The sequence below is a fragment of the Plectrocnemia conspersa genome, unplaced genomic scaffold, assembly GCF_051122295.1.
Source record: "Plectrocnemia conspersa isolate PC_06_02 unplaced genomic scaffold, ASM5112229v1 ptg000005l, whole genome shotgun sequence".
Classification (NCBI taxonomy): Eukaryota; Metazoa; Arthropoda; class Insecta; order Trichoptera; family Polycentropodidae; genus Plectrocnemia; species Plectrocnemia conspersa.
Genome location: NW_028277169.1, coordinates 24,014,183 through 24,037,013, shown reverse-complemented (window position 1 = coordinate 24,037,013; position 22,831 = coordinate 24,014,183). Strand labels below are relative to the sequence as shown.

General features: G+C 28.5%; 1 protein-coding gene across 1 annotated transcript in view; it reads right to left on the bottom strand.

Annotated features, from left to right (window-relative positions):
* LOC148235232 (zwei Ig domain protein zig-8-like) overlaps positions 1-22,831 on the bottom strand; it is a 198,575-nt gene that overhangs the window by 124,957 nt on the left and 50,787 nt on the right. The gene's annotated exons all lie outside the window — the stretch shown is intronic.

The window sequence follows — 22,831 nt, the reverse complement described above, 5'->3', positions numbered from 1 at the left end:
CATTACTTCTAAGACCTCTGCTAAAGCTTGTTTTTAGAAACTTTATTGTTGCTTACCTTGGTAACAAATATAATTGTATACTTTAACAAACAAACATAAATTGTATTTTAATATTAATTTTAATATATATTTTATATAATTAGACGTTGATAATATTTAGGACTACCTGAAAAAATAGATGTTTGAACATATAAGATTTATACAATTTAGTTAATCTTACTAAAATTTACTTCTGAAGAATATATTGCTAAAAATAATAAATTATTATGCATTAAATAATATTTATTCAGGTAAATTATTGATATTTGCGTGCCTATTTTTTACTACCAATAAACATGTATTCTAATGGTTTTATGATCCGATGTAACTAATGATACGTATGTTCTGTAAAAAAACTTATATGTTAAAATTGTAAAAGAAAATTCTAAGCTATATTTGGACGTGAAGATATAAGAATATTTTCATAAATTTTGATTTTATTTTTTAAAGCATTTTTTTTTTAATATTTTAATAATAAATTTCTATTAAATAAAGCTGTTATATTGACTAATTAACAAAATTTAAAATTAATATAATATTTTTACATTATGATTTTTCTAATAAATTATTAATAATATTGGGTTCTCAAGTGAAAATTTTATTTTTCCTTTCTATTATAATAAATTAAAAATTATAAAAATAATATAAAAATTATAATAAATTAAAATACATATTGTATGTGATTATAATAATAAAAAAATATTAGTGTCTTATCTTTATATTATTGATGAACAGAGAAATAGATGATCGTTTAAGAAAAGAAACTTCAATAGGATGATGATTTATTACAATTGACCAGAATTTATCTACTTTTATTGATCATAAAGCGCTGATTTACTAAACGAACTCGTAGAGAAAATTTCCAATATCAGCTGCTGCTATTTTATATTTTTCATATTTTGAACAATATAAAGATTATTGAAAATAAGAGATTCTCTGACAAGCAAATTTTATAGCGTAACTCTTTTTTTTCTAATTTAATTATTATTGTAGTTTTTACATTATCAAAGCAAAAATAAGACCGATTCAAGTAGTTTTGAATACTTTCGACCCCAATAAATAAAAACTTCAAAGATAGCATGCATAGTTTAAAACATTTGACACGGATTCACCCTTTTTTATGCACAGGTTGTAAAAATAATTTTATAAAAAAGCACTGAAAATTTTTGAATAATTTCTGATTTTCGAGGATCTACATAAAATGAGAATTCTCAAATTTACATTTTTTCGAGAAATTCTGGAAAAATATTTTTTTAAGAAAAACACTACTTGGTCGTGCTTCAGTAATTAGCTCACATAAAAAAATATTAATGAGACTTTATTAAATACTCAAAAATATTTGTTTGCATTGACTTTACATCGTTCACAAAAACTTTACCTATGCTGTAGATTTTATTGATGTTGTTATTAATTAACCAAATACAAATCATGCCGGTTTTATAAGAGTTCGATGCGATAATTTGTCACAACCTTAGAATTTTCAGGTTCGTAAATTTCTATATATCATATGAAACATATGTGCATCAGGTAAAAAGATAATTTTGTCATCACTCTAAATCTTTAATTTTTTACCATTTTAAAATGTCACTTAAATTAAGTACGTCTCAAAAATGTGTTCTTCATGAGTTTGAACTCCGATCAAAATTTATATAATTATATTCTAAAATACTGAACGCCTAAATATCATTACAAAAAGTTCCTTTTGCGAAGAAATGCACCACATATAAAAAGACACTTATGTTAAAAAAATATTAAGTTTACCTTATACATACTCGCTCATATTTTTAAAGTAGGTACAAAAAAATATTTGAAAAAATGAAAAATTATTGAAACTTGATTGAAAATGCATTCCGCATACATTTTTGTATTATTTTATTTTTTACACCATACAAATATATCACCTTTTTTTCCCTTGCATTCTTGCGATTAATAATCAATAAATGATCTGTTTTAAATGTAATTTTTCTTCAGAGAATTGCAACCGATATTATCAATTTGTTTCTTGTCAGAAGCCAAATAATTACTACTAATATGCACTATAACATATGCAAGTGGTAGATGTTGTGGGAGTTTTTTTTTTAATGAGTTACAAGAAGAAACATGAACAAGCTTTAAATTTTTTTACCTGAGTATATAAGACTTAAAAGCTTTTTAGATAGGCCGTCGTGCGTTTAAGTGCGCATCAGAAATGCAGAAGTGATTCACTCTTCTTTTGTCGCCTTCAAAACTCGAGCCACAAGCTGTCGACAAAATAGTAAACAGCAGCCTCCAGGATGATAGCCTACCTTCCTTGACCATCCAGTCAAATTTAGAATCCACAGAGATTCTGCGCATTTCTTAGAGACACAGTCCCAGTATCACACCTAAACCGAAGGCAGAGGCGTTCGAGCACCCCAGACGCACGCAGAGCCTAATCCTCGTATGAGAATACAGAGACTGGGCCCCATCATCAAGGGTTTCTTCTAGCACCAAAGATCTGCGGTATCGTCCGAGCTCCTGCAGCAGGTGCCGACTAATAAAACGTCCAGAAATCATTCAATTTAATTACAATATTTTTTTTAGAATTTGTTTCACAGCAATAATGTAAAACTAATTTTTAATTGCCGAATTTTACAACCAGCAGGTAAACTGTGTCTTAATATAAAATGTTAAAGCTACTTCAGAAATAGCCAGAGCTAGTACTATGGGGGGTAAGTTTTATTCTAGTAACTTATTGCAATATTAAACAAGATCTCATATTGTAAGACATATATAAATTAGAATTGTAAATCTTAATTGATATTTCATATTCTATAATGATATGCCAATGGTATAAGCTAGTGACTTTTGACCCTGGAGTTATTTTATGTTTTTAATTGTCAACAAAGTTTTACTTTAATTGTCACATATGGTGCTAAAAATGCCGCTTCGTAAAACAACGCAAAGTTTGGTGTAAAATTATTTGAGAAAGCTTTAAAGGTCGCTGTTGCTATTCGGACCATAACTGTCTCTGGTCTCTGTCGTAACTAAATCCCTTCAGTGGATATCTAAGAAAATTAATTATGATTAAAGTGCGAAGAAATTAAGGGTGATAAAATCTAGTTAAAATGTTGAGAGATGAAAAAGCTAACGTGGGTGATCTTTTGTTACTATTTTTTTAATATGAATTTATATCTTGCATATTTTCTTATTATTATTATTAAATAAAATAAATCGTAAATGAAAGCTTACAAAGAAAAGGCGACGTTTTCCTGTTCGTGGACACGTTAGCTGAGCAAAATGGGTACGGTGTGTACCGTAGTAGAACAAAGGGAAGTGTTTAGTCCCCTTTGTGTCGGGTTCCCTAATTCCAAGGCGGTTCGTTGGTCAAGCATTCACAGTCCAGTCACGATTAATGATCTCATGGTTTTCGGTGAGATTTATTGACCTTATCGACGACAAAACAGGGTCAGCTACGGACCCGGGTGTGAAACGGATTTGATCAGAATGTCGCAAACAACGCAGGCGACCGGCACAATCGTGCTCTAATATTTCTTCTGAAACTTCTCGTGCCCATAATCCAATTTATTGCTAGGCGATCAATCATGTTGTCGTACTTTATAAGCGTATCTTTTAATGCGAAAATAATATAAATCTTCATTTGCTGTGTGTAATATCGCAAAAAATATATTGCCATTGCGAAATAAACGTTGAAGATGTTTATATAGATGTGTGTAGTGTGCTACAATAAGGTCTTAGTAAATAATGAGACAGCAAACTGAAATCAAAGTCTTCAAATCAATATCACCTTTGAAAATCGAATGCATTAAAATAATTTATAATAGGATGAAGTACAACATTTTTTTTTGTGGTTTTTATAGCATGATATACATATATGGATTTAAAAATATTTCCTTACAAGCAACCTGTATGCATCTAATTTGTTTTTTTTTGGTGCACAAATTGCAATTTAATTCGCCATATGCGTAACCGCAAAAAATAGATTCGATCTATCCTACCCCGCATCGTAACGAATCGTTTTCTAGAATGTTTGTACGACTGAAATTATTTATACATTTGCTGCGATCCAATGCATATTAACGTTCCCGTAAACGTATACGTGTCGAGGTAATTCTAGCTTAATGGCATCCATTTAGAGTCATTACCGCTTTGAAAAAAAATATGCCTAAAAGCCGTACGAGTGAGAAGGCGTAAAATAAAAGCTACAATCCGAACCTCATCATTCGTAAATCTTCATTAGAAAAACGAGAATTATCGAAGGGATAGATAAATGATTTTATTTTATGTATGGTTTTAAAATATATAATATTTATATAAATATTTTGTGATAGTAAAAAGCTTTGTTTTTGCAAAAGCCGTTATATCTGTCACTTTTCCCAACGCCCTTTTTATTTTTTCTCGTTTAGCACGACGAGGGTGTTTTTCCAAGATTTTTTTCTGTTTCTCTCCCTTCCTATATATATATATTTTCACCTCGTCATCAGCATGAATAATTAATGAGTATCTGAAATAAAAAGACAACCTAATTGGATTTCGCATTAAATGTTTATCGTTTCTCAACATTGACTATATTTTATTTTTATTTTAACAAAAATAATCATTTATTAAGACTAAGTAAAATTATTCTAAAAACAAAACTTAGTTTCTAGATTTTGTTATCTTTGTGTAATTGAGAAACTACTTTATTGTAACTGATTGTGTGATCTGATATGAAAACAAGTTGAACTAAAATTTTTATTAGTAGAGCATTAAATAATGCCATCGTTGTATATAGTAATAAATTTATTAAATATATCAATAATTCGCACATCTTAATTTTTTACTAAATACTAAAATAAATTTATAAAGTTTAGATTTAGGTACAATTTATATACATAGATTTTAATATAAAAGAATAACTAAATTTGTTTCAATTGTAACTTTGAATATCACATGTTTTATAAATGCGTATACGTATTTTAAAGCTTTTTGTTTGCCATCAGTTCAGTTTAAAGCAATTTTTTCATTGAGAGTAAAATGTAAGTTAGCAACGAAAAATCATATGAAGCACATATGTTTGCTTTTCAAAAATCATTGCATAGAATTTGGCCAGAAGATGTTCAATACTGCAATAAATTAAATTACATCACTTCATTGTTGAAATTCTGCGAATTTTATATGAAGCTCTCTCTATATTTACCAGGTAATCGAATCATATTTCATATCGATATTCCGCATTTTGAACAGGAACAATTTATTGTAATTTGATTTGCTTCAAACTAGTGTTACTATGTTTATAAAATCTAATCTATATTATAATTGCATTGAACTGTAAGCGATATATTCGTGAATTTAATTTTAACGTAACAAACAGTAACATTGAATAAACTAGTTAAAAAAACACACGTTGACATTTTAACGATGTAGCAATTCATAAATCATATATATCTATATAAGTATTTTTTCAATAAAAACGTATATCTCAATTACACTGTGTCTAATATATTACATTCCAATTATAATATTAGTTATGCAATGATCCCTTAATGGAATTAATTATGACAGGAAGCAAATCGCTGCTGTTATATCACTAGTTATAACTCAAGGCTTATGTCTAAGGGTTTCGCATCGGGTCATTGTTATATAGTGGCACCTGCTTTAATTCACCACTTTGTTCAAAATCCATTAGGTAGACACTTTAATAGGATTGAGACAAAGGACAAGGCGTGCAAAATTTGGATAATTGGCAAGACTCTTCCGACACGGTCCAGACATTCGTATTCTAAGCTGATTAAATTGTTTTGCGAATTCTGAAATTCTCATAGAGTAAACTTTCTCGCTCACCTGTTATTTGGTATCAATTGTAAGGAAATCCTTTTTAGGGATCGCATGGGGCGATCTAATTATTCTTGAGGTTTTTAATGTCATGAATCTGCCACTCAATGTTTTAGTTGTTACACTATTCGATAGTTAATCAGATTAATGGCATAAATTAAAATTTTAACCTACTACACTTAACTATGCGAACAAACTTTGAGCGAATCACTTTATATGTAGGCACACACAAGTTTCTAACTGTACTTTAACTACTAAACTTATTATATATTTGTCAACTTGGTTAACATTTATACATAATTAATTTTAATGAATTAACACATACTATAAATATGTTTTGAGGGTTTTGTTAGAAGGCAGAATATTACAACCGCAGGATGAAAAATTATCTTATCCTATCTCTCTGCTGGTTTTTGGTTAGGAGCGAAGGTCAATTAAATAATTCCATTATTATTGTACAACCTTGAAGTTTTATGGCGAAAACTAATTCAGGAATGTTTTCCTCTCTTATTATTAAGATAATTTTTAAGGAATCGATATATATATAAGTCCAAAGATTTAATGAAACTATCAAATTTATGTGACGAAACGCTTGTTTTATCATTATCGTATTACAAATATATAAATATAATAATACAATTATAACCTTTGTTGGTGGTTGAGAAAGAGGCGATGTTTAAAGGACTAGCTAGTGTTATTTTCATGTAACATTGTATACATACTGTTAAAACGCTATTCAGAAAAAGTCTATGTATTAAATTGTTGTTGTTTCTTATTATTTTTATATATTAAAATATTACGTGAATAGCCGAATGCGCATCAACGATTTATGCCTGCACTACACTCTCTGGAAGTTGGCCAAGGTTGCCCAAGGATGGAGAATATAGTGGGTTACCTCGGTCAAGCTCGGTTCTGCCCACTCCAAAGTCTCTCGGAAATTGTCCGAGGTTACCGAGAACGGGAGATAAAGTGGGGGTTACTAAGTCGACTTGGCCAGCTTCGAGCGCTTCCGAACATTGCCGGCAAAAGAACCGAAGTCGGAGCTACTCTTTTGAGCGCGAGCGGTGAGATAATTCCCCTTTCGCTCTCTCGTGTGTTAAGTGACGAGAGTGAGAAAGATAATGAAATGGTGTTTCGCAAGCTGAGATAAAACAAGTAACTCAGTTCATTTCAGTATGTGCGTAGGCGTCCTATGGTTAACACGCATGTCGAGCGCTGCATCGTGGTCACGTGGTCAAGTTATTATACCACATGCTTATCGGGGACTTCAACAGACTCTTACTGACATCTTTGAATATTTTAGGGCACCAAAAGGGATTAATTATATTTTTGATAGTATATTCTTCTAACAGATATCATTATTTTTTTTTATATAAAATTAAATAATTATAAAATAATAAGTGGTACTTGATTTTGTTAAAAAAAATCGTTTCGATAAATATCCTTATGTATTTTCCTAGATCGGTTTATATAAATGTCACACTATAACGAATTCTTATTTAGAATCGATGGCGACAAATTCTAGGAAAGTCACAGATGTGGTGCTCGTATTCTGAAGTATCATTTTTATGTTTTATGGCATTTTGCAAAAGCCGACAAAGATTTTGCGTAAATTGAATATTTACGACCGAAAAATTTTCACTGATATTGTATTGGTGAGTGCCTACACAAACTTTTATAATTATCAGTAGCATAATTTTAATAAAATGACAATTTAAAAATTGCGATTATATGGCACATTTTTCGATCGCGCGCAAATATGCCAGCTGTACGTGACAGAAGCCACCGTCCGGACGTCATTCACGACCGCCTCCGGACGGCATATGAAATTTGCGGCAGTGTGGTTGCTTACTCGAAGTCGTAGGTCTCGGCCGATTTCAGTTGTAACTTCGGTTCGGACAGTGTAGTTCAGGCATTACAATAATTTAGTATATATATTATATATGTATATATACATTTATAATTTCAAGCTTTTTTATCCACTAATCTAATGATAAATATTGTGATAACTAATTGAAATAAAATCTACCTAGATAGTCATTGTACCATCTTTTGATTGTAAGGCTGTAATAATAGTTTATAATTAATAAAATAAATGTCACTAATTTACATGCAGATTTCGTCGTGCATATATGATATTTAAATACCCTAATACCATGCTATAATAAGCTTATAGAAAATATTTTATATGTATGATAAAAAAAATAATAATATCTATTAGTAGTATCTATTTTAATCTTTAAGTGTTTATAATTAACTTGATGGAACGTCTAGATCAGAGCTCAACTTCTAAGGATACAGTTTTTTATTATGGTTTTTGCCATGCATTCACTATATATTATACATGTTTTTAATCGATAAAGAATTAGGTAGAGTGTCCCTATTAGAATGATAAAATACAGTAATACAGACAATCTATAGTTGGAGGTTAACCCACGTCTCTATTAAAATCTGTTCATATCTCTTCTAAAGATACATACCATTCAACTTACATATGGACTTATTTAAATGTATCTAAATAAAATAATTCAGTCAATATGATTTCATTACTATCATAAATCTTCCCTATATGAACTTCCTGCATGCCTTGAGAGTTAACGGTTAGGTTACATGCATCAAAGTCACCTTGATTCGATGAGCTGTACCAAGGTTACGACCCGGTCGTAATAAAGAGTTGTAAACTTGAAGGGTTATGTGACACGTTTGCCACTGTGCTATGACGCCCTTTGGTCCTATATAATACTTCGACCCTAAGAATGAAGAAGGATATATTTCCAAAACGACCGAACGATGAAAAATGATTCCAACAAGTGAACCGTCAAAACGTAAATTACTAGGTCCTCGGATAAAGGGAATAGAAGAGGCTGTGCGAGGCTGACAAGAGGATAACCAGAAATTGTAGCTTCAGACAAATGAGTAGCTTTAGCCCTTTCGAATTGCTACCGATCAAAATAAATTTGTACGAAATACTGAAACAAGCGTGACGGGACCGCAGTGTTTCTACAGTTTTGTAACCTTTTAACCTTATTCGTTTCATTCCGGCGCTTTTGAGTCAATCGGATAATACATTTTTAATATGATATGGGTCACTTTTATTAACTTATTAATTAAGTTTAGACGAAGCGAAAGTCAGATATTACAACAAAACTAATAATTCATTTAAACGTTTTGTGCTTAAATATTAATATTGTCTCTTAAAATCAGGGAGTAATAAATTATATAATAATAATTATTAACTATCGGAAACTTATAATTTATGTTAAAGTAAGTGCTTTACATAAAATGTGTCAAAATAAATATAAATCACAAGAAAATCTTTTTTAAATAATATTATTATGCATACTTTTTTGAGCTTATTACATATGCTTTATATTTTATTATTTTATTAAATATACGTTATATTTTTTTATTCATACTTTATTTCAGTTCAGATTCAGTAATCTATTGAACATAAAAAATACAAAAGAACGTTATTTTTCTACGTAGTCCCTTGCCGTTGAATAAAAGTTTTTCAACACTAAGAAAGTTCATTGGTATTTAAAAATAAAAATCTTTTCACTGAATGCATTAACACGCCTGCACCTCTTTGTCAGACCTAAACTTTTTTCCATTCACAGCCTCTTTGAGAAGTCATAGATGTGAAGATCTTTTAAGACGAGTTCTAGTCATTGTGTATAGTGGATGTTTTCGAAGTAAGCAACTGTACTTAAAAATCCGAGCCATGTCTGTATGTATGTATGTTTATTATAATATAATAAAAAAATAGAATCTGCTTATTATTTATCAACTTTAAATTTTATTTTGGTGAAAATTGGGGTGAAATTCTTGACTATTTTACTTTAAACTGCTTTTTTCCGTGAAATAAATTTTAAAAATACCATTATGTAACAGTATTAAAATTAAGAATATTTTAATTATTTTCATGCTATTATTTTAAGTAAAAATATTTGAGGCCGAATTACCCACAAAGCACGTAAAATATTTTCTTAATAAACCGGTATATTCTCTAAGGATAATGTTATTTTATTATAATTATTTTAATTCAGCTTATGCTTATGTCAGTGAAATATTGTAGACCCAGAAAAAACCTTGGAAAAATTAATATTTTACGAAATGGAGGGTGTGGTTCCTAATTTAGTGACCTAAATTAAGAACATACATGGGTGGTCTTTACAACAATTTAAGAACGGTTTATTTATTGTGAGATAAAAACTATGGATCATAAATATCTTTCCATTAGAAAGTGCTATTCAAATTAAAGTTATTGATAAACAAGCCCTTGGAAGAAATCATTATATGAGAACACACATGAGCCAGATATAAACAATGACTACCACAGATTTTTAATAACCATAAACATTATAAAATCTAAACAAAACTTCAGTAATTGTTTGTTACACAATTAAGCGCAAATATTTGTACATTTGTGTGGGATCTTATTCTTGAAACCCGCATTAATGACCATAAATATATATTAAAAAATTATTATTTAGCAATAAGGATAAACTAGACAATAATGTAAAGAATGAGACCATACAAAAGCCTTCGTTGCGACGTCGCAGTGGGAGCGCTCGGCAACGAGCGTTCCCACTGTGACGGCGCCGGCACGATTTTATTGCTTTTGACGTGAATTTTTTACTTCTGAGAAGTGATAATTGTTTTTGCGCCCACCTATTGACTAAAATTCGGTTTGAATACACTTTGATCAGTATTCTCATATCAATAAATTTTGAAATAAATAATTCTCTAATATAAATTTTATTTTATTTTTTATGAACTTCGTGGCATAGGAAAAGCTGCTTCAAATTAAATATAAATTATATTTGAATATATCTTTTATAGTAAAACGCTCAACAAGAAGTGAGTTCCAGCACTTTTTTTGTTCAAAAAAGCACCGTCTAGAATGTTTTTACATAGTTTTAACGACATTTGACATTAAATATAATAATTCGTATTAGAAAACATATAACTTCCACATCAATATTGCAATCATTATTCAGAAGTGAAATTTAATTTAATTTAACAGTTTTAAATTAATGATCTTGTCTAGTTCTCTATATATAATGGCATTTTTTATTGAAAGGATATACGTGTATTATTTCAAGAAATAAACAATAGTCACGATTCAGGCGATTGACTTATATTTGTGAGCTTTTCTAAAAACAGCTTTTAAGTGTTTTTTCTCCACAGTGAAAATAAAATAAAATCGATTTTAATAAATCATGCTGTCAATTTAATATAAACGTATGTCTCTATTAATAAATTTTTTGACATACAAATATGTTTTTTCTGAGCTTAATTTGGTTCCCGATTTCATTTTTCAGGGTTGTATTGTCTTGCTGCTTCTTCAAGACGGATTTTAATTGCATCTACTGTATCATTAAATTTTAATAACGTATGATTTTTTTTCTCTATTTTACTATGTATTATTTTTAATCTTAGTTATAAAGGGTGTTCCACAATTAACGCAAGATTTTAATTAAATATAAAACACAGTTTTTAGTCTTTAGATTGTTATTTTTTTTATTGAATCATAAAGTAAATAGGATAGGATTATTTATGGAATATAACATCAGGCAAATGGCCTCCACGGCTTTGCTGGCACATACTCACTCTTTTATCGAAATTTTCTGCACAAATGACGGTAAATTCAAATTTTGCGTTAATTTTGGGACACCTTGTAAATATTATAAATTTATTTGTATATTAAAACGAAAGCAAGTGTGGTTTTTTCACCAGTATAACTTGTTAGGTTGCGTTTAATAAATAAATGTTTATTGGAATATGTGTAGCGATTTATTGAATTGTGGCTTTGTATTTCTGCTTTCATGTTCATAGGAAATCAGAGCAACGCACTTAATAATTTCATTGATTACACATAAAAAAAATTATTACCACCTTTCATAAGCATGCGTTTGATATGAATGTACCTGAATTTTAATACTTTTATGACAAAATTTCATACAATTTTAGACCCCAAATTGAGGGAATTTTTGTCGGGCCACAAATACGTAAAATATGACAAGTTTTAAAACCACCCTGCTCCTATATAAACACGTTAACTATGCCGATTTAGTAAAACAGCTTTTACATTATTACTTGAAAATCTAAGAGTATTTTTTTTGTTTATTTATTGATTTATTTCTATGGATTTTAGGGTAATAAATACTATCTATGTAGATATAATCATTACAGTGATGCGATGTAAAGAAAAAATAACTAAAGATGCTTACTCTTAAAATTAAAAAAACATTGACTGAAATTTCTATTTATATACATTTGTAATGCTTATAAATATAAAGTCATTAAAATTCATTAGAAAGTCATATATCCTTTACCTAAAAATACAAATAATAAAATAACCATAATGTGCCAATTATATTTTGAGCAATTAATTACTTTTTTTTTAATAATATATTTATATTTAACAACATTTAAATACTAAATATTTAAACTGGTTTTTTTTTGCAACTAAAAAAAAACACTATATAATTCAAAAAAATAATAAAATTTACCTGAATAGCTTATATAAATATATTGTAAGAACATAATTTCAATTTATTTCAATTAGGTTTTGTGACGAGTATTTAATATAATTTTTTTTTATAGGAATATTTACCATTGGTGAATATGATTCGAGTTAAATTATATACTAATTTATGTCAGGCATCATATTTACCAATTAATGTCGTATTTATGACATCAGATTTTTAGACATGCAGCATGTAAGCCGCAAAAAAATTGTTTTTCAATTTGGTCCCTGACAAGGGCAAGACGTTGTTTATATCCTTTTATTACCCAGTGGACCACTGACTAAAGTTTTAAGTACGATAGAATTTCATTTTGTATTCCGCCGCATACCTTTATATTCCCATCGTTTGTTTGTATATTTTTTTCCTTGTTCATCCCGCGATTCCCAACGGCTTTTTAAGGAGCTTTCACGTGAAAGTTTAAGATACGTTTCCTTTCTATTATACTTCGTGGGCGATGGAGAAAATGAAAATTAGAGACTCACCTGCGCGTAAAAGGGAAATTTCATAAACACTAACTGTCGTATCGTATATTTTGTAGGTAATGAAAAATTCTGCAGTTAGGCGCCATATTTGTAGTTGGTGAATTTTTAATATTTATTTTTTTACCGCGGTGAAAATTCCAATTCTTATCTCCCGTTGGGACTAATAAGCTACGATTTTTTCTTGTACTTTTTTGTTTTCGTCGCATTCTTTCCCGTTACTGTCAGAAGGGCGGGCCCTTCGTGTACATTAAATTGTGCATTATCCAGACAGCCCATATGATAAGCGGATCATTTACTTTTTTGGACTTGTAGATGTAAGGAGCGATATAAGAACGAAAATGACCCTATATGCATTTAAAATGTTTCTTATACAAAACTGAATATTCTTACCTTATACTTATTTTGCCATTATTTGTGAAGAAAATACGAACTCAACAATTAGTTTTTTTCAAAGAACGAATACATTCTCTATAAAATTTAGTGCTAAATATTTCATTTATAATTAGTATTTAAGAGCCATTTATTTATATGTAACAGTATTAGTTACACAATAAAATCTCTTATAAATAGATAAAGTTATCGTAACCTAACTATTAATAATATATATTTATATATGATCTATGTGCAAAAAAACGGTTAAAAACATAATTTACTGCAACCCAAACTTACATATTTAAACATGTTGTTAAAATATGTGATTTTAGTGTTAGTTTTTATATATGCACAATAAATTCATTCAACAAAAATTTTGTTCCATTTAATCTGTAGTTTTTCTGATTCAAATTAGTGATAAAAAAATTTTTTTGTAGCTCTGCTGAAAGAGCAAAGGAATTTTATAACATACAATTTATGGTGATAATATATAAAAAAATAAGTAGTAACTACTTAATTTATATACAAAATATATTACTTTTAGCGCAAATTGTATGATTATTACTATATAAGATAAACGTGAAATATAATGAAAGTAGTTTCAGCAGAATTTAAAAGCACGAAAAGCAATTTCCTTTTACATTATTCGTTCATGTTATGTAAATTTCATATTATATTACATTATTGGGATCTTTCATTAGGCTTCATAGCGTGCCATACAACAACGATTACTAAGAATAAAAAATATTCTAATTTGCATACATACAATTTATATAAGTATACAATTCCACATTTATATGCATAGTGCGTACAGTTGAACTAACGGTAAGGTTTTAACGGAATTAAAGTGGGCCTGCATATGTTTACCATATTCTTGCTGTTCTGTTCAAAGTATGCAAAATACATTCTCGTTATTTACTTTTAACAAAGCCACGGATTATATACGCAATAAAATTCTAATCATTATAGTTTATATACAATGACAAAAGAAAAGTTTATCTAGTTAAATATTTAAGAGCTTAAACTTATAAATTCACGTTTGTATAACTCCAAACGAAAAGTTTACCTTTTCACATATGTTTGTAAAATATAATGTCTGGGTACCATATGAAAGCAAAGCTCACATGCAATTAAAACTTGAAATTATCGCTAACGATACGTTATATATTATTACACGCGTGAGTTATTTATGTTCACAGTTTAGATTTAATATAAACTTAAAACGAAATAACGATACGTTATCGTCGTGTTTGAGAAACAATCTCAACTTGTTAGGGAGTTAATGCGATTGTGATTTGTTTGGGTGGCAAGCTGGATCGTAATGGATTTTTCATGGAAAATGTTTGTTGCGATTCGCTTGTATAAATTTGTATCGAAGTCCAGTATATACATATATATGTATATGTATGTCGGAAGAAAAACTCGTATAATTCTTCAGAGCAACAATGAATGGGAGATATCGAGGCGTTTTCTGTTTATATTCGGTGGGAGGACATTTTCAAGATGGATGTCCAGCTCGAGCTCGACAAAAAAACCAATCGCGTTGGGCGTGTTTGGGGAAAAGTATCCATTAGGAAAGAACAAAATTAAAGTTTGAACTCGCAAAAAGAGGGATAAAATTTATATTATGTCGGATTCGGGCGGAAAATAATGGACGATTTTAAACTTCCAATCTGAAGAAACATGACTTTTTCTTAACTGTAGGACGATTAAGGAAATTATATATTGCGCTATATTTTATACAGTTCATACTTCGTATATAGTTAATTAGTTTATACTTCGTATATAGTTAAATGAGTTTGTTATCATCCGTTTTTCTTAGGAGGAACAGATGATAACAAACTCATTTAAACAAAAAATTTAATAATTTAATAAGCTTTTTAAGCGCACTGTCAAATTTAGAATAAAACTATAAGGGATAAAAAATATACAATAATAAGAACAATCTAAACATAGATGTAGTAAAATTCATAATGCAATGACGCGACTCTTTTATATTTGCTCAATATATGTTTTTTATTATTCTCATATATTATACAATACAAAGTTTTATTAACCAAATAATTTTTTTCACATTAATTTAGTTTTAAATTAATCTATATAATTTTATAAAATTTATTGATTTTACTCTCATACTTATCATGCTTAAAAATATTACAGCTAATTAAAATTTGTGACATATAGTCTATCCTAAATATATATTTTTTATAATAAAAATTGAGAAAGAAAAAAAGAGTAAAAACGGTTTTGAGGGCAACATTATTTTTCGGATTTGACTCAAATAATCCAGTCATGAAACGCCTGTGAAATTTCAAGCGGAGTTTCGATGTTTTAGATTAGTGTCGAGGCTTCAAACTTAAGGCTTTGAATTTCATATTTGCGCTTTTACACACATACATATGATATTTTCTATATTTAATACAACAACAGTATTGCTTTTTAAATTTATATAAATACATGGGTGTGTGTTATTGAGGCGTTATCAGGAAGTTCGCGTATCGATTTTTTACCGTGATATTTAGGCTGGATCACACCAACCATCTTCATCCGAGGGGTTACGGAAAAATCAGATGAGCCCTAATGAAGCACGATATCCTACCTATTTTCTAATCTAAATTGATTTAATGCTTTAAAACGGAAAAGAGAAAATGCGAAAAAAATAACATTGGACAGACTTATCACACAAAAATGCTGTCAAAAAAATGTATAATAATTCGTCTCTGCCTGAACACAGCTTTAATTCTAATGATTCTTTCAACAATGCTAAGTTCAAAATTTGAACCCAAAACTATTTAGTATTATTATCTTAAATGATAGGATTTCTTCGGCTTATACAGTAGTCATACCGAAATGTTAGCACATATGTGACAAAAAATCGTGGAAATAAAACATTTATTTCCACGATTAATAAATCACAGTTAGTAGGGCGTTACCCCTTTCATCAATATTTATAAATAAAAAAGAGATGGCAATATTTGCATTAGACTCCTATAATTTACTTTGCAACAAAATAAAGGTACATAAATATCATTAGTTAGTATGTTAGTATGTATTATTTAATTTAATTATTTTTTTAGTGTGTTGTTTTTAATAAAACATTATTATATAAAAATAAAAAACAAATTAGGATGTCAAGTTCATTTGCATTAACTTAATATATATGTTTACTGTTTATCCATAACTTATTATTAAAATATATGTTATAAAAAAAGCATAAAATGTATTTGTTGTATGTAACCCATGGTCAATAATAAAATCTAAATTTATTTAGTAAGTATTTTTATCATAAAACTTTTATTTGTTTTTGGTGACAGATCTCCACCCTGTAATTACATATTTTGAAAAGTAATAATTTGACTCTTCAAAGAAAGTCTTGAACACAACGGAGGCCTAAAATTTCAACGTTTTATAAGAGGTTCTCATTTAAGAGTAATTGAAATTTAAATCATAAGCATGACTTTTTAATTAATTGTTAATATTATGATGAATATTTGTTGTACAACACCATTTTATAGTTATATTATATTAAGGCAAACAATAATTATTTTTATAAAATACGTATACCCTAATTTATTAAAATAAAATATTATTTATCGATACATATATCTAATTAATTTATATAAATAATAGGTAACATATTTTTTGTAATACTATCAGACCGCTGTATCTTATATTATATTTCTGGAGTTTTATGATCAATATATGCTATCGAAATAAATGGTGTTTTAGTACATATATATGTAAGTGAGAAAATTGTAATGAAATCAAACATTAAATCATTTATGTATATCAATGGTAATTAATTACGCACTCAAATAGATATAAAAATATTGTCTTAGTATAACAAGCGCTGGATAATTAAAGCACAAATCCAAATAAGGCTCTGACCTTACACATGTGGGTTTGTATTGAGGAATTGTATAGGGTGAACAAACAGCGTTGCCGACAAAAGCCCTCCAGATTGATTGCATTGTTTCGTTTAAGATCCAATTTCGGGCGTGTGCCTCTGGATAAATAGGGATAAAGATATATCTCGGAAGTCACTGTTTACATTTCGGTTTGACTCTCAAACTATCCGCGGTTTCGAGTCCTAATTTAACGAATTCTAACGAAGGGAAAGATGGTAGATGGATTTTTTTGTTTACGCAAGCGAGGGTTAATTGAGTGGATTTCGGCGAAACTTTGTTAATTACGCGCAAAAATGTATTCTGAGAGTGTATTCTGTGAGTTAACATTTGTGCAATTTGATCCAAAAATAAATTACCTATTACATGTATATACCCAGTAAATATAAATATTTTAATAATATATTTAATGTACATATTTATTTTTATTTTTTTATATTTTAATAATATATTTAATTGACGTGAAAATTTAAAACATTTAAGATATTCTAATGGAAATAACATGTCATTGACATTTTCGAACTGTCACTTACCGATAACCTTAAATCAGACAGTAATTCAAAAATTTAGATTTTGTGCTTTAAAAAAATAATATCGTTGATAACAGCAATCTTGAATCATATCTTTGATGAATGAAAATAAACAACTGTGTGAACAGTTGTTTTTATTTTTCTTAAAACTGTATTTGATATTCAAATAAGAAGTATCTGTTTTTAAAAGCATTTAATGTTTAATGAACAAAAATTAAAAGATTTAAAAAAACCCATAAGTCTTTTTCGAAAAATGAACTTTTAAACTAATTTATTAGTCAAGGCAAGTTACATAGTAGCAATTTTTTTGTTGATATATCAAAGCCGTTTATGTCGGTGATTTTTTTGGCGAGTATCTTAAAAAATATTTTTTTTTATTAATGAGTCATCTCTTATCTCACCGCTGGGACCATTTTGCTATTTGTCAGCCGCCGCAAAATTATGTTTTTTTATATATAATGTTGAGATTGATTGTATGGTATTTATACCTAATTGCGGTCAATAATTTTACATTTGTTTCTGCCAAAATAAAGTGCGATGGTGCAAATAAAAATATTAATTGTTGAATATAAATGTATTATTACCATTATTCGATTCACTGGCATACACAATAAAATATCTGTGTCAAATTTATCAGCAAGTAATATTAATAGTAGTTTTCTCAAAAAATATTAGATTCATAAACATTTTTGGTGTTTGGTATCGAATCATGCGAAAAATCAATATTGCCGGAACTGTGGCATAAAAATCCTTTCTTAAAGTTTGCCTTTATTTCGTATTCAAAGCGTACCGAAAGCAGCTCATGTGGTAAATTCTAAAAAAAGATGATATATTATAGATATACATATGTATATAAAAGTGGCAAACTTTTAGAACGCGAAAGGAAGGATATGCACGTTGGCGGTTCGATGAATATTTTAGGAAAAAATCATATCCCATAGACGAGCGAGCGAACAAATCACGCGAAAATTTGAGTGCAAAAGCTTTTGTGGAAAATTTGCCAAAAGTAACAGCAGAAAAGTGTTCGCATTATCAAGTCGTTTACCAAATGTTTAAGACTCTCATATACGAGTTCACGTATCTTAAAAGTTTTTTATGGTAAAATTTATTTAAAACATTAAGTAAGTTAGAATTATAAATTACTTTCTCTTTAAATGAGAATTAAATTTGTTTTTTTTTAGATGCGGTTACGATTTATTATTTTATTTAATAAATAAACACACATGGTAACTGATTTTTTATTAAGATTTTTACTATCACACCTAACCATATTTTTTAGACCCGGACCCGTCGGGTCCAAGAACTTGGGTTTTCTCAAACGCTAGTTATAACAAATTTTATATACATAGGTGTCAATATTTTTGTAGCAATATCAGTGCTTTCCAAGCTGGTTAACTTGATATTTTAATTATAATATGCTGCATAGATTCGCGTGATATCAATAAGGTTGTCTTTTTTATTATGAAGCAGTAAAAGTCGACAGTAAAGATTTAACGCAGAGATTCGACTTCATTGCTCGTTTAGTACTGTTTATCCGACGGATTTTAAATGACAAAACAGTCGTATAAGTTATACAACCCATTTAAGCCTCATTTGAACACCGCATCAAGAGAGGTACATTTCAAAGTTTAATATTAAATAACGCATGACTTATATGATATTAAATTTTGACTTTTTAAAGACTCATTTCTGACTGAGATTTTTTTAATGAATGAATTATTATTATTTTTTATTCAGTCATTAAAGGTTGTTAATAACGTGAACAAATAAATATAATTGAAGCTTAAAACCAAACATTAACTTACATGGTGCATAATTTTAAAAATTATGACGTAACCTACAATGATTAATTATAAGTGAAAATTATGATTATTAAGGATACATTTAGATACAAAGCAATATCATCCACAGACTTCTTTTGTCACTGATTCGACTTCAAACGATATACTGTTATTTAAAGTCGGTATTGTCGGACAGATTTAAAGCTTGAATTGTATTAATGGCAAAAGCGAATAAGCATTTTGCTTTTGAAATGTAGTGGTATAAATATATATGAACAGTACTAAATATAGTAAAGAATAAAATCATTAAAAATTGCACATTATTTTTTAAAAAAAATATAATACTATCAAACGTAAGTTTGTCACGTAATTCGAAAGTAAAAAATTCTTATAAATATATTTTTTTCACATTACCTAACATTTAAGGGATATTTATAAAGTAAAAGCAATTGGTTTAATAAATGGAAGCGATATGTTTATTTGCTTAGTAATACTCCTATTTTCACTAATGTTGGCGTGTCATAGCATAGTTTATCAGGTATCGTTCGGTGTCGTGCTTACTGTGTGTATTTAAGATGACTGTCAATTTCTAAACTAGTAAAGCACACAGTGGGGTTTGTTTAATGATGTGTTTTTTTATGCGAAAAAATAACTCCTGATAAAATTTATTATTATGATAAAAATTGAAGTGAAAAGTCATATGTTATTACTAATGAACTGGTTTAAACAATTTTAAAAAAGTGTTTGTATTATAATAAGTTAATATAAAGTACTTAAAGGTGCACGTTCAAGTTTCAGCAAAATTTAGGGAGTCGAAGGTTTATTTACATCCTCTCAAAAACTAAACTCACTAAAGAGAGAGAGTGGCGGTGTTTTAGTTAGCCGGATCACAAATCTGAACTTTTTTATTAGAATCGACGTATTTACATATCTTGAAGGTTTTATATTAAAGTCGGCGAACAGTGTATATTAGCAGAGTTGTGGTCCAGTTAATAGCGACCGGAACAACTGACTGAGTTCGGTCGACGAGAAAATGAATCTCTTGTCGACCGGTTATACAGTCTTGATCCAATAATCTACATGTAACTTGTTGTCAAAGAATTGAGTACGAATTCTTCTAACAATTAGCGGGCTTTCAGCAATATTGTTGCCTAGTATCGGCTTTTTCTTAATATTTTAATATTCAAGCAGTCGCGAGACTCACAATATTATAATGTATCTCCCACTATCTCGGCTCTCCGTGAGTGTTAGATTTAATTCACTAGTTTCAAGATTAGTAAACCATGATATATGAAAACACTGGTTGTAAATCGCTGATCAACATACGTTATTAACTTTACTGCGTGCATCAAGTGGCAAAAAAGCAAAAGTTGGATTTATAAATTAAACCAGTTCTCTATTAGCAATTGAAATGATTAATTTATGGAATTTAATAATAAAATAGTCAGCTGAACCTGCATTTAAAAAATGGGTTTCTTTCTTAAAATGCAACAAAATTGTTGGAAACTTCTTAACTGCTCAAGTTACAAGGTATAAATCGCTGTTAATCAAATAGAATTAAAATGCCTATCATCTTAAGAAGAGACAACTCATGCATTAGTGTTTTTCTTCGAAAGAGTCATTCGTAATTTATTTTTAAGCCAATAGCAATTTTCTAAAAAAAAACGCCACCCTATTCAGTTTGGTATACCAAAAAAATTGTGGCCAAAAAAAGTCTACGAAGGAGGCAATGCGGGAATGTGGGCAACTAAAATCCACTTCTTCTCAAACACTTCGTCTGAAGACTTACTATTTACTGTCAGAACAATATTATGAATATACCTATTGACTATAAAAAAATATGTGTAAAATATGCGGATTTTAATTTTTGTTAGTTAATTTAAGCCTGGTGTAAAGAAAAACATAATAGTAAAACAAGTTTACAAAATTTTGGTTTTTTATTGACTAATATTCAAGTTTCCCTCAAAAAAATGTGAAATTTATATTCCTAATTTTTCTGAAAAAAATCACTTAAAATTTTGAATATTTCTGCATTTCTAAGCTAAAGAGACCAGTAAAGTTAAAAAATCTACAAATTTTGGCATTTGTAAGCATTAATGTATAAAAAACGGTTTCTAATTTGCAATTTTGGTTTAAATAATTCGGCGTGTGAAAAATAACCTCAGTAAAGTAAGCTTAAAAAAATCTGTTTTATTTTTTTCTGCATTTATGTGCTACGTAGATCAGTTCGATTTTCGAATTCTACGAGAACGAACATCTGTCAAAATAATTTTAATATATAATTTTAAATAATATTATTGACTACAAAAAAATCGAAATATGCGCAAAAAAACCGAGTGTAAAATAGGCGGATTTTTAAATTTTTGTCGGTATATTTAAGCCCGGTTTTAAGAAAAACATAATATAAGCACTAGTTTAGAAATTGTTGGATTTTTAATTGACTAATGTTTGATATACCTTAAAAAAATGAAAAATTTATATTCCTATATTTTCTGTATGTAATTTGAATAATTAATTTCAAATATTCTTATTGACTACAAAAAAGTAGGAATATGCGCAAAAAAACCGAGTGTAAAATATGTGGACTTCTAAATATTTTTCTGATAAATTTAAGCATGGTATGAAGAAAAACATAATACATATTACTACAAATTTTGTTTTTTTTTTAAATTGACAAAAGTTTGAGGTTCTCTCAAATATTCCTAACTTTTCTAAAAAAAATCACTTACAATTTTGGATGTTTCTGCATTTATATGCTAGAGAGACAAATAGGGTTTAATAATTCTACAGGTGTAAGAAAGTGTTAACATTAATGCATATAAAAAGTTTACTAATTTTTAATTTTAGATTTAAGAATTCACATTCACAATTATCGCACAAAAAAAAAATTAACAACAAACTTTGTCTTAACAAAAAAAAGCCCAACAGAAAACCGGAACAACTTTATATAAATTACATAGCATATTTAAGGCAGATAATTAAAAATTTATGGACAAAATTGTAATACAGAATTATATAATAAAGATATTAAATAAAGATATGCCTAACCCTCATACAAATTACAAAAATACAAATATATTTATATTGTATTATGATAATAAGAGTAGTTTTGTTGCCAAATTTTCATTGCGAAAACTAAAAAAAGCTTTGACGGTTTTTTGTATAATAATAGACAACATTAAAACATGAATCATAGAAGAACTAATGCGTGTAAATTTACATATAAATATAGAGTTATCGTATTTTTGTAGAAAAAGTTAGGAAATTGCTGGGCTGTGTTATTCACTTACCATTCATCAATTTTTTTTAATAGCTAGATTAGTATTTTAAGCTTATTATTATTATACCATTATTTAATTTAAATAGCCATTTTTTTATCACAAACGTAAAAAATTA